Below are 12,730 nucleotides of genomic sequence, written 5' to 3'. Positions count from 1 at the left end.
AGCTAAAAACCTTGAAAAAAGAGACCAGATGAATCGCTAACTCAAATAAACAGTGTAGAGAAGACCTTAAATGACCTGATGGAGCTGAAAACCATGGCACCAGAACTACGTGACACATTTACAAGCTACAAGAGCTGATTCAGTCAAGTGGAAGAAAGGGTAGGTATCAGTGATTGAAGATCAAATTAACGAAATAAAGCGAGAAGAAAAGTTTAGAGAAGAAAAGAGTAAAAAGAAACTAACAAAGCCTCCAAGAAATAAGGGACTATGTGAAAAGACCAAATCTATGTTTGATTGGTGTACCTGAAAGTGACGGGGAGAATGGAACCAACCTGGAAAACACTCTTCAGGATATTATCCAGGAGAACTTCCCCAACCTAGCAAAGCAGGCCAATATTCAAATTCAGGAATTACAGAGAACACCACAAAGATACTCCTTGAGAGAGCAACCCCAAGACACATAATTGTCAGATTCACCAAGGTTGAAATGAAAGAAAAAATGTTAAGGGCAGCCAGAGAGAAGGGTTCGGTTACCCACAAAAGGAAGCCCATCAGACTAATAGCAGATCTCTCAGCAGAAACTCTACAAGCCAGAAGAGAGTGGGGGCCAATATTCAACATTCTTGAAGAAAAGAATTTTCAACCCAGAATTTCATATCCAGCCAAACTAAGCTTCATAAGTGAAGGAGAAATAAAATCCTATACAGACAAGCAAATGCTGAGAGATTTTTGTCACCACCAGGCCTACCTTACAAGAGCTTCTGAAGGAAGCACTAAACATGGAAAGGAAAACTGGTACCAGCCACTGCAAAAACATGCCAAATTGTAAAGACCATCGATGCTAGGAAGAAACTGCATCAACTAATGGGCAAAATAACCAACTAACATCATAATGATAGGATCAAATTCACACATAACAATATTAACCTTAAATGTAAATGGGCTAAATGCCCCAATTAAAAGACACAGACTGGCACATTGGATAAAGAGTCAAGACCCATCAGTGTGCTGTATTCAGGAGACCCATCTCACATGCAGAGACACACATAGGCTCAAAATAAAGGGATGGAGGAACATCTACGAAGCAAATGGAAAGCAAAAAAAAAAAAAAAAAAAAAAAAAAAAAAAAGCAGGGGTTGCAATCCTAGTCTCTGATAAAACACACTTTAAACCAACAAAGATCAAAAGAGACAAGGAAGGCCATTACATAACGGTAAAGGGATCAATTCAACAAGAAGAGCTAACTATCCTAAATATATATGCACCCAATACAAGAGCACCCAGATTCATAAAGCAAATCCTTAGAGACCTACAAAGAGACTTAGATTCCCACACAATAATAATGGGAGACTTTAACACCCCACTGTCAATATTAGACAGATCAACAAGACAGAAGGTTAACAAGGATATCCAGGACTTGAACTCAGCTCTGCATCAAGCAGACCTAATAGACATCTACAGAACTCTCCACCCCAAATCAACAGAATATACATTTTTCTCAGCACCACATCACACTTATTATAAAATTGAACATACAACTGGAAGTAAAGCACTCCTCAGCAAATGAAAAAGAACAGAAGTCACAACAAACTGTCTCTCAGACCACAGTGCAATCAGATTAGAACTCAGGATTAAGAAACTCACTCAAAACCACACAACTACATGGAAACTGAACAATCTGCTCCTGAATGCCTACTGGGTAAATAATGAAATGAAGACAGAAATAAAGATGTTCTTTGAAACCAAAGAGAACAAAGACACAATGTACCAGAATCTCTGGGACACATTTAAAGCAGTGTGTAGAGGGAAATTTATAGCACTAAATGCTCACAAGAGAAAGCAGGAAAGATCTAAAATCGACACTCTAACATTACAATTAAAAGAACTAGAGAGGCAAGAGCAAACAAATTCAAATGCTAGCAGAAGGCAAGAAATAACTAAGATCAGAGCAGAACTGAAGGAAATAGAGACACAAAAAACTTCAAAAAATCAATGAATCCAGGAGCTGGTTTTTTGAAAACATCAACAAAATTGATAGACCGCTAGCAAGACTAACAAAGAAGAAAAGAGAGAAGAATCAAATAGATACAATAAAAAATGATAAAGGGGATATCACCACCGATCCCTCAGAAATACAAACTACCATCAGAGAATACTATAAACACCTCTACGCAAATAAACTAGAAAATCTAGAAGAAATGGATAAATTCCTGGACACATACACCCTCCCAAGACTAAACCAGGAAGAAATTGAATCTCTGAATAGACCAATAACAGGCTCTGAAATTGAGGCAATAATTAATAGCCTACCAACCAAAAAAAGTCCAGGACCAGACAGATTCACAGCCGAATTCTATCAGAGGTACAAAGAGGAGCTGGTACCATTTCTTCTGAAACTATTCCAATCAACAGAAAAAGAGGGAATCCTCCCTAACTTATTTTATGAGGCCGGCATCATCCTGATACCAAAGCCCAGCAGAGACACAACAAAAAAAGGGAATTTTAGACCAGTATCCCTGATGAACATCAGTGTGAAAATCCTCAATGAAATACTGGCAAACCGAATCCAGCAGCACATCAGAAAGCTTATCCACCACAATCAAGTCAGCTTCATCCCTGGAATGCAAGGCTGGTTCAACATACACAAATCAATAAACGTAATCCATCACATAAAAAGAATCATTGACAAAAACCACATGATTATCTCAATGGATGCAGAAAAGGCCTTTGACAAAATTCAACAACCTTCATGCTAAAAACTCCCAATAAACTAGTTGATAATGTACTATTGATGGAATGTATCTCAAAATAATAAGAGCTATTTATGTCAGACCTACAGCCAATATCATACTGAAAGGGCAAAAACCAGAAGCATTCCCTTTGAAAACTGGCACAAGACAGGGATGCCCTCTCTCACCACTCCCATTCAACATAGTGTTGGAAGTTCTGGCCGGGGCAATCAGGCAAGAAAAAGCAATAAAGGGTATTCAATTAGGAAAAGAAGAAGTCTAATTGTCCCTGTTTGCAGATGACATGATTGTATATTTAGAAAACCCCATTGTCTCAGCCCAAAATCTCCTTAAGCAGACAAGCAACTTCAGCAAAGTCTCAGGATACAAAATCAATGTGCAAAAATCATAAGCATTCCTATACACCAATAACAGACAAACAGAGAGCCAAATCATGAGTGAATTCCCATTCACAATTGCTACAAAGAGAATAAAATACCCAGGAATCCAACTTACAAGGGATGTGAAGGACCTCTTCAAGGAGAACTACAAACCACTGCTCAACGAAATAAAAGAGGACACAAACAAATGGAAGAAGATTCCATGCTCATGGATAGGAAGGAAGAATCAATATCGTGAAAATGGCCATACTGCCCAAGGTAATTTATAGATTCAATGCCATCCCCATCAAGCTACCAATGACTTTCTTCACAGAATTGGAAAAAACTACTTTAAAGTTCATCTGTAACCAAAAAAGAGCCTGCATTGCCATGTCAATCCTAAGCTAAAAGAACAAAGCCGGTGGCATCATGCTACCTGACTTCAAACTATACTACAAGGCTACAGTAACCAAAACAGCATGGTACTGGTACCAAAACAGAGATATAGACCAATGGAACAGAACACAGAACTCAGAAATACACCACACATCTACAGCTATCTGATCTTTGACAAATCTGACAAAAACAAGAAATGGGGAAAGGATTCCCTATTTAATAAATGGTGCTGGGAAAACTGGCTAGCCATATGTAGAAAGCTGAAACTGGATCCCTTCCTTACACTACACAAAAATTAATTCAAGATGGATTAAAGACTTAAATGTTAGACCTACAACCATAAAAACCCTAGAAGAAAGCCTAGGCAATACCATTCAGGACATAGGCATGGGCAAGGACTTCATGACTAAAACACCAAAAGCAATGGCAACAAAAGCCAAAATAGACAAATGGGATCTAATTAAACAAAAGAGCTTCCGCACAGCAAAAGAAACTACCATCAGAGTGAACAGGCAACCTACACAATGGGAGAAAATTTTTGCAATCTACCCATCTGACAAAGGGCTAATAACCAGAATCAACAAAAAATGTAAACAAATTTACAAGAAAAAAGCAAACAACCCCATCAAAAAGTGGGCAAAGGATATGAATAGACACTTCTCAAAAGAAGACATGTATGCAGCCAACAGTCATCATCATTGGTCATCAGAGAAATGCAAATCAAAACCACAATGAGATACCATCTCACACCTGTTAGAATGGTGATCATTAAAAAGTCAGGAAACAACAGATGGTGAAGAGGATGTGGAGAAACAGGAACACTTTTATACTGTTGGTGGGAGTGTAAACTAGTTCAACTATTGTGGAAGACAGTGTGGCGATTCCTCAAGGATCTAGAACTAGAAATACCATTTAACCCAGCGATCCCATTACTGGGTATATACCCAAAGGATTATAAATCATGCTACTATAAAGACACATGCACACGTATGTTTGTTGTGGCACTATTCACAATAGCAAAGACTTGGAACCAACACAAATGTCCATCAATGATAGAGTGGATTAAGAAAATGTGGCACATATACACCATGGAATACTATGCAGCCATAAAAAAACATGAGTTCATGTCCTTTGCAAGGACATGGATGAAGCTGGAAACCATCATTCTGAGCAAACTATCACAAGGACGGAAAACCAAACACCACATGTTCTCACTCATAGGTGGGAACTGAACAATGAGAACACTTGGTCACTGGGTAGAAACATCACACACTGGGGCCTATTGTGGGGTGGGGGGCAGGGGCAGGGATAGCATTGGGAGAAATCCCTAATATAAATGATGGGTAGATGGGTACAGCAGGCCAGCATGGCACATGTATACTTATGTAATGAGCCTGCACGTTGTGCTCATGTACCCTAGAACTTAAAGTATAATAATAATAATTAAAAAAGAAATATACTATGAGTTTAAATGTTCTAATAGCCATGTTAAAAAAAATTTAAAAACAGTGAAATTAATGTCTATATATTTTAACCCAATATATCTAAATTATTTCAACATATAACCAATATAAAAATGAGTGATACATTTTACACTAATATTTTTGTACCAAGTTTAAAATATAGTATCTTATACTTTCAGCAAATCTCAATTCACACTAGCCATATTAAGTACTCAAGAGCCACACGGGGTTAGTGGATACCATATTGAACAGTACAAGTTTAGCAGTAAAGACAGATATATAATTTCCAGAATCAGGAGAGCCTTGACATTTGCAAGGGACATATAACAATGTCCGCTTAATGAATCCCCAAATTTGTAAATTCTGCTGTAAAAATATTTTCCCTGTAAAATGGAATAAAGTCTATGATTAGCTAATACTTTATGATTCTGCAATGGAAGCTATTTCTCCACTTCTGCCACAAGGCACTTATGAAACAAGCCCAAAATGAATGGTGTCACATCTCCAGCTTTTTAATGACACAGAAAAGATGTCCTAAAGATCTGCTTGTGGTCATCTTACCTTGGGAGATAAGCAAAGAAGGGCAAGTAACAAGATGCTTATGGACTGTGAGCGCCAAGATATTGTCACAGTCAGCACAACTTGATCGCATGAATGTTTGTGTTTCACAGTTAAACTGTTTCCTCAAAGAAGACAAAGCAGTTGCACCAATAATTAGGATCTGCTCAAAGAAGCAGAGGCCCAAGGATGAACAGATCAATGGAAAGCAAGTTTCTAATTTTGAAATAACAACCCGGGGAGTGTGGGAATGAGTTGGTGAGGAGCAGGCTCTGTGTCTAAGGCAGAAATATAGGGGAAGGAAAGGCATCTTCCTGCTCAGAGGTGGAACTGCTGCTGAGGTCAGCACCTTCTTCTTAGGTGACACTAAGACTACCAACCTAATCCCTTTAGATTTTCCTAGACTGCACCTTGATGGGGTTACAATATATTTATCTCATGGTCCAAAGCCAGGCATTAAAACCATAGTTGTTCTCAGCCACATCCATTTGACTGAGAAACCACCGTGCTCTGTGGGAAGAATTGAGAGAACAGGGGGGAAGGATACTTTGTTTAGGTTTTATGTTGGGATCCTGCGCTCCTGTGCAATAACTATGCTCATTTTTCCTTTTTTTATTTTTTGAGATGGAGTCTCGCTCTGTCACCCAGGCTGGAGTACAGTGGTGCCATCTCGGCTCACCACAACCTCTGCCTCCTGGGTTCAAGCGATTCTCTTGCCTCAGCCTCCCGAGTAGCTGGAACTACAGGCATGTGCCACAACGCCTGGCTAAGTTTTTGTATTTTTAGTAGAAATGGGGTTTCACCGTGTTAGCCAGGATGGTCTCAATCTCCTGACCTCATGATCCACCCGCCTTGGCCTCCCAAAGTGCTGGGATTACAGGCATGAGCCACCATGCCTGGCCTTTCCTTTTCATATATGCTTGCTGTGCTGAGTCCTCAATTTTACTCCCCCATGTAGATGGGCAAAAGACTACAGCAATCGTCCCACTTGTCATTACTTGCTAGAGCCATTTAAAAACCATTTTAGGCTGGATGTGATGTCTCATGCCTGTAATCCCAGAACTTTGGGAGGCCAAGGCAAGTGGATCGCTTGAGCCCAGGAGTTTGAGACCAGCCTTGTGAACACGGTGAACTCTGTCTCTACAAAAAAATAATAAGAAGAAGAAATTAGCTAGACATGGTGGCAGACGCCTGTAGTCCCAGCTACTCAGGAGGCTGACATGGGAGGATCAATCGAGCCCGGGAGGTCAAGGCTGCAGAGAGCCATGATGGAGCTACTGCACTCCAGCCTGGGTGACAGAGTGAGATCCTGTAACAAAAAAGAAAAAAACAAAACAAGCCATTTTGAACAAACTAGACAGCTTGGCCATGAGTAAGATATGCATAGTAGTTTTTTCCTAACACCCAAAGGTACACAGAATGCTAAAACAAGCCAGGTTTTAAGTACAGAGTTTGATTCATTGCCACAAAGTGGACAGGAGTCAGTTTTCCCTAGCTGCCTTGAACCCAGATACCAGATTCTTCTCCTTGGAAATATAATCTAGGAAGGCATTTTCATTACATATAAGCTGGTTTCCACTGCAATGAACGCTTGTTCTGACCTAGAACTTTTTCTATGCATTTCTTCAAGGCAGTGAAGTTAGCTGATGGCACTTCTGATTACTTTTGAATTATGCAAAGAATCTAAAATTCTTGAGCCAATCCTTGTTCAGAGTAAAGCTAAGATCAGTAGTCATTCCACTATATTGGTATTCTCCACCCACAAAATTTGACCAGTTTTCAATACCTTGTTCTTTCATACACTAAAACATATCAGGCAGTAACTTGGTAAAACTCAAATGTAGTTAATTTTTCTTCAGAGCAGCAGAAATGTGTGCCTCCTCATCAGTTTATTAGATCAACTATTTCTTTTTAATATGGAACTGGCTTCCTCTTGAATCATGTTTCCTAAGCACATCATTTTACCTATGCAAAGATTCATGTCTCCAATTAATTAACTTTACAATTTTAGTGGTAGAATTTTTCTCTTCCATTCAGTGGGAAGCTTTTCTGTTGGTTGGAGTACCAGCTGAAACTGAGTCCAGAGTTGCTTTTTCTTGTTGTCTGTACTGAGCATATGGTGGAATCTCTTGAGTTGTATATCTGAGCCAATGCCAAATTTGTCATTTTCCTCTTTAGTTTATTCAACATTTCTATTTTCTAGATAAAAATTGTCATTACCTTAGAGCTCTTCAGTTCTTTGGCAAGTAGGGGGCCGTTTTTTCCCCCATAAGAATAACGCTTTTTTCAGACCAGGAACAGTGGCTCACGCTTGGAATTCCAGCACTTTGAGAGGCAAGGAGGATGGATTGCTTGAGCTCAGAAGTTTGAGACCAGACGATGAAACCCGATCTCTACCAAAAATACAAAAAATTAGCTGGGCGTGGTGGTGCACACTTGTGGTCCCAGCTATTCAGGAGACTGAGGTGGGAGGATCGCTTGAGCCAGGGAGGTGGAAGTTGCATTGAGCTGAGATCATGCCACTGCACTCCAGCCTGGGCAACAGAGTAAGATGCCCACCACTCCCTCAACCTCTCGAAAGAAAAGAAAATACACACACTTTTCAGAACAGAACAGAGTCTTGCAATGATGTGGGTGCAAAGTGGTATATTAGAAACATCCCATAGTGAAACCACTCATTCCTAAACACCAGCTTCATAGCACCACATGCCATAGAATCTAAGGTACAAATCTGTTCATATTCCATCATTACTGTGTTAGAGTCACTACCTTGTCAACTGTCAGTCATTTTTCTTTCTTCATGGAATAGAAATGTTAAGACCTCCTGACCAATAGTTTTTTATATCTGATAAAATGCAGAGTAATTTTTTAAAATCAAACTTCAGTAAAATTATAAATCACTATGTGCCCCAGACTTTTGTGGCTATTTGTATATAACTGAAAAAAAGAATCTGCCATCAGAAGATGCTACATGCTGCCTGTGATGGGGCACAAATGCCACGGCAGAGGAAAGGGCCAGGGTTTGAGGAACACAGAACAGAGGCACAATGCTGGCTTCCCACACAGCATCTGGGCTGAGTCTTTAAGAATTAGTCATTGCTGGAGAGGCAAAGGTTGGAAGTGTGGTGGGGAGGGAAATGGTATTATTCTAGGCAGAGGAAATGCAGTGAACAAATTCTTCCACAGCAGAACTGCCAGTGGTGTGTGCAACTAACCATAAGCAGTTGTGCATTATAATTTAAAGACATGCAACAGGAGAAACAGAGGGGCCAGCCTCTGAAGCACCATGTGCCACCTTCAGCATTTAGATATACTCTAGCCACTGGAGGGTGGACATTCAATGCTGTTTATTTCACACTCGGTGGGCACCATGTTTTGTCCTGCCTTTGTTAGGGAGTTAGTTTTTGGACTATCCATCACAAATATTGGAAGCTGGTGACATGTCTCTCAGATTTAGCTTCCAATTGCATGGTACTGATTTACATAACTTCTTCCTCATTCCATTTTCCTGTTATTTCAGAGATCAATTTCATCTGGAAATATGACCAGTCTTCAATATTTTGAAATATTGTGTAAAAAATGTGTAAAACTTACACATCATGCAATAATTTTACAAAACTCAATTGTAGTGAACTTTTCTTCAGAGAGGTGGAAATGTGTGTCTCCTACTCAGTTTATTAGACTGACTATTTCTTTTCAAACGATCTGAAGTGATGCAGGTAGTTGGGTTTATTTCTCTGATGTGTAACTTCAGAAAAAACAGAAGTCATATAATTTAGAGCCTAGAAAGAGATGAGGAAGAACTGAATAAAGCCCCTTCCTTCTGAAATGGGACTTGTGATCCAGGGAGGAACAGGGCCTGAGAGCACAAAGCCAATCATCCTCAGAGCCAAGGCTCCCACATGGGGTCCTACACTTGCCTGATGAACAGGGGAAATACTGATTTGTCAGAGGTTTTAGCTACTAAGGTAAAAAAATAATTGGATGTCTGTGCATTTCTTTTGGGCAAAGTATGTTTTCATCATTTTTCCTAGATGTTTGTCTCTAGTCACTTCCTCTTCTGTCAATAATGATTTTTACAATTTCTTATGGAGAGAAGTGTATTTGAGTATAAATATTAAAACAGTGTCAGTAGAAGCAGTGAAAAAAAAAACTGGAACAATTCCTCCAGGCATAATTAACCATATTAATTATTATTTTTAAAATCTTGATTCATCAAATCCTGTTCTCAAGTGGTTGAGAAATGGGCATTCCCATGGAGGATGGGAAGTTGAATTAGCCTTCCATCTTTTCAAAAGCTAAGCATTAATTAAAGTAACATGATTTTGATGAGTTTTTATGGGTGTTTTTCCTACCTCTCAGATACTATACTGCTTGTCCTTTCGGATTTTGATGTGGACACGATTACCTGAGCATTCCACACAACTGTACACAAGGCTGCAGTGAGCTCTGATCCCCTCACTGCACTCCAGCCTGGGTGACTGAGTGACTACACAACTTTAAATGGATCCTGTTTCCAGTTTTGTGTCTCCTGTAATGATTTTTGATATTTCATAAATTCACAAGTAAATGTGAAATGGGATCATGTTTTAATTTTGTGAGTCAGCAAATATTACCAAGAGGAAAACAGAATTGTGATCTTATTCAAGGTAGCTAAAAGCTGAGTTTTTATTTTAACACTATAGATGCAAGCCACTGTTAAAATCTGTATTTTCTGTTAATGAACTAAAGTCTTAGGATATTTTCTTTCATTAAAGAAATTTTTTTTTGAGACAAGATCTTGCTCAGTTGCCCAGGCTGGAGTGCAATTGTGACATTACAGCTCACTGCAGCCTTGACCTCCTGGGCTCAAGTGATCCCCCCAACCTCAGCCTCTTCAGTAGCTGGGACTACAGGCACTCGCCAATACACCCAGCTAATTTTTTTATTTTTAGTAAAATACCAGCCAAGGCTAGTCTCAAACTCCTGAGCTCAAACAATCCACCAGCTTTGGACTCCCAAAGTGCCAGGATTACAGGCATGAGCCGCTGTGCCCAGCCAGATTATTTTTAAATGATTGTTTTATTTAAATTTCAAAAGAACTCAGGTATTATATACAATGATTAAGTTATATACAATGATTAAGTTTAATGACTCCCTAAAACTATTAAAATCACATTCCTAAAGCATGTATTTCGAAGGTTTCCCAATATGCTCCTTGATATAAATAAAAGCTGGTAAATCCATGACCATGTCACACACTTAGTCATCACTTCAGCGATCTGGCTTCACTTTGCTCATCTGTAAAAGAGTAGACTAGGCAAGTGGCCATCTAGGATGCCCCCAGTCACAAAAATAATAAAACTAATTTAAATTATTTTCAGAGACATTTATATCTAAGATAAAGCTTAGAGATAATGAACACAACATCCTTTTCAATGATTAAAAAATTGGGGTTCTAAAAATAGAGATGACTAGTCCAAGATCAGGTTAAAGGTCAACTTCACATAGAAGAATGCTGGGAATGAAATATTCATCAGCCAATTAACAATTTGGTGCTCTCCTCTGTCTCTTCATCTATTCCAAGAGATGTTTCTGAAAGGAAAATATCAAATATAACAAAAACCAAAATAAAATTGCCAAGCTACATTCTAAAATGTCATCGTCTTCAGCATTAATATTATTGTAAAATTTTTAAATATTATATCCATGTAAAACAAATTAAAAACAAACCAGAAAACTCAAACTGCTCACAAAAGGTGTGGTCTAGGTCTTGCTCCTCTTTCTTTTGCTTAAAGCCCTCCTTTCAAAGGATGATCAATGGTGAATTTTGTGCTACACCAAAAATCATGGCAGTAATAACAAAGAGGTCGGTATTTGCAAACAACAAACCTAAAATAAATCTAGAAAGATAAAAATATATAATGTAAAACAACACTAGAAACAACAAATGGTTGCCTCTGCTAAAGAAAAAGGTAACTTAAAAAATTTGCAGTATAAATTATATTCACCTTTGATTTTAGTTTGGTTTACATAACTTTCAAATATCAAGTCAAATTTCACATTCAGATTTTACTCTGTATTTATGGTGGCATTTTCTCTAAAAGCTTAACTTCAAAAGGTGAAGAATGAAGGAACACCCTAATCACATAAAAGTCTCGATCAAGTTCTATAAAGGAATACTACACCCTTCAATGTCAGCACAGAACATTATTAAATGATAGGTCTAAATGTTATCCTTATATTTTATTGGGATCAAATTATAAAACTTGGAAGCCTCTTACAAATCTTACTTTAAAGAATGGCACCAACTTAAATTTTCTTTTTATGGAAGAATAACCTGAGATAAATTAACTTTATCATCTAAGACTATGCAGTCCAATATACCAGACACGAGCCACATGTAATATGAGCACTTGAGATATGGCTGGTATGAATTCAGATGTGCTCTAAATGTAAAATTCACACTGAATTCTGAAGACTTAGTAACAAAAAATTTAAGTGTCTCATTAATAAATCTACATATTTATAGTTATATAAATGATTTCATGTTGATATACTGTATATATTTAAATTTTATATAACTACATTTATATATTACATGTTTATATATGTATATTATACATTCTGCTTTACCTTTAATTATATTTTTTGCTTATTTATATATTACTTTTTTGTATTTTATGTTGAAACAATATTTTGAATATTTTGGGTTAGATCAAATAAATTATCAATTTAATTTAAGCTGTTTCTTTTCAGTTTTTGTTTGTTTTGAGACAGGGTCTTACTGTGTTGCCCAGGCTGGTCTTGAACTCCTAGGCTCAAACAATCCTCCCACCTCAGCCTCCTGAGTAGCTGGAATTATAAGCATGGCACACGCCACAGCCCCCAGCTTATTTCTTTTTAGTTTTTAAGCTAAAAATATTTTACTACTAGAATGTTTTAAATTATATATGTGGCTGCTGTTATATTTTTGTTGGAGAGCCTCAGTCTAAGGCATCAAGCAAATCAAAAAAGAGCTAGAAATTAATTCCATAACTTAGGTCACCAATATTCTGTACTAGTTACAAATACCCTTAAACAGTTATTTCTGCCCAGAATCTCTGACATTCTGTCAGAGATGTCATTACAAAAATAAAATCATATATATCTTCTTTTGAAATAACCTACAAAATGATTGTACTCCATATTTTTACAAGTTTAAAAAGGTCCAAATCTATGTGCA

At 37.9% G+C, this 12,730-nt stretch overlaps 1 protein-coding gene across 18 annotated transcripts in view; it reads right to left on the bottom strand.

Moving 5' to 3' along the window:
* The window catches only part of ICA1 (islet cell autoantigen 1), a 153,860-nt gene that overhangs the window by 131,492 nt on the left and 9,638 nt on the right, over nucleotides 1-12,730 (bottom strand). The window contains exon 1 of one of the 18 annotated variants that reach the window (XM_063667531.1): nucleotides 7,747-7,767. The exons of the other annotated variants lie outside the window; for them this stretch is intronic. The gene's annotated coding sequence lies outside the window, so the exon portion shown is untranslated. Of the gene's footprint in view, nucleotides 1-7,746; nucleotides 7,768-12,730 lie in introns of those variants that run through there. 18 annotated transcript variants of the gene reach the window in all.

This window comes from Pongo pygmaeus, chromosome 6, assembly GCF_028885625.2.
Source record: "Pongo pygmaeus isolate AG05252 chromosome 6, NHGRI_mPonPyg2-v2.0_pri, whole genome shotgun sequence".
NCBI lineage: Eukaryota > Metazoa > Chordata > Mammalia > Primates > Hominidae > Pongo > Pongo pygmaeus.
The sequence above is the reverse complement of the archived record's forward strand: the minus strand, read 5'-3'. Positions and strand labels throughout refer to the sequence as shown.